The sequence below is a fragment of the Colobus angolensis genome, unplaced genomic scaffold (assembly GCF_000951035.1).
Source record: "Colobus angolensis palliatus isolate OR3802 unplaced genomic scaffold, Cang.pa_1.0 Scaffold7653, whole genome shotgun sequence".
Classification (NCBI taxonomy): Eukaryota; Metazoa; Chordata; class Mammalia; order Primates; family Cercopithecidae; genus Colobus; species Colobus angolensis.
Window position 1 is genome coordinate 1 of NW_012121436.1, and position 1228 is coordinate 1228.

General features: G+C 44.2%; 1 pseudogene; it reads left to right on the plus strand.

The window, feature by feature from the left end:
• Window positions 1–123: 123 nt before the first annotated feature.
• On the plus strand, window positions 124–898 carry LOC105501958 (annotated as a pseudogene).
• Window positions 899–1228: the final 330 nt, after the last annotated feature.

Consider the following 1228-nt stretch of genomic DNA (forward strand, 5'->3'; position numbering starts at 1 on the left):
TATTACAATAAAATACTGATTATTATTTGCATATTGAGCAAAGAATAGGTTTCACATAATTCAAAAAGGACACAGAAAATAAAAAAACTGGAAGAGTGGATCAGTAGCTGCAACACTAGAAAGATGGCAGAGGAAGAGCAAAGATAAATCCCTTCGGTTCCAGAAAATCTCCTGAAAAAAGAGAAAAGCTTATCAAGTCCCCAAAGCCACCCAGGCAAAGCACTTTTGGCAAAGAAGGAGCGGAAGAAAGGAAAAGGACTCCGGTTTAAGCGACTGAAATCATTCCTACATGATTCCCAGCAGCCGAAACGTGACAAGGTGAGTCTCAGATGACTAGATGTGAAACCTCATCCTTGGAATTGCCAGATAAACATTCCTTGGCCTTTGTTGTATGCATCAAAAGGATTGATGGCATGAGTTTACTGGTGCAGAGAACCATTGCAAGGCTTCACCTAAAGAAAATTTTTAGTGGTGTCTTTGTAAAAGTCACCCGACCGCCCACCCGGCTGCCCCACAGAACCTAAAAATGCTGAGTATAGTGGAACCTTATGTGACCTGGGGATTTCCAAATCTGAAGTCTGTCTGGTAACTCATTTTGAAATGTGGACAAGCCAAGGTCAATAATAAGACCATCCCTCCGACAGACAACACAGTGATTGAGGAACACCTGGGGAAGTTTGGTGTCATTGGCTTGGAAGACCTCATTCATGAAACTGCCTTCCTAGGAAAGCATTTCCAGGACATCTCATGGTTCTTACACCCTTTCCGCCTCTCAGTGGCCCTTCATGCTACCAAAACTAGAGTGGGCTTCCTCAGGGAGATGGGCACACCTGGCTATCGGGGTGAACGCATCAATCGGCTCATCCACCAGCTGAAACCAGGTGCCAAACTGCAGTAAATTTTTATGAATTAAATGGAAGCATGTGTTTTTTGGTTTTTGGGGAATTTTTATCAAGTATCTTCAGAGAAGATTATTTCCTGCTTTATCTTCAAAAACTGGAAAGGAATGGTCAAAGAAAAGATAGTAGCTGGCCAAGCACAGTGGCTCACGCCTGTAATCTCAGAACTTTGGGAGGCTGAGGCAGGTGGAGCACCTGAGGTTGGGAGTTCAAGACAAGCCTGACGTTGAAGAAACCCTGTCTCTACTAAAAATACAAAAATTAGCCAGGCATGGTGGCATGGTGGCACATGCCTGTAATCCCAGCTACTCAGGAGGCTGAGGCAGGAG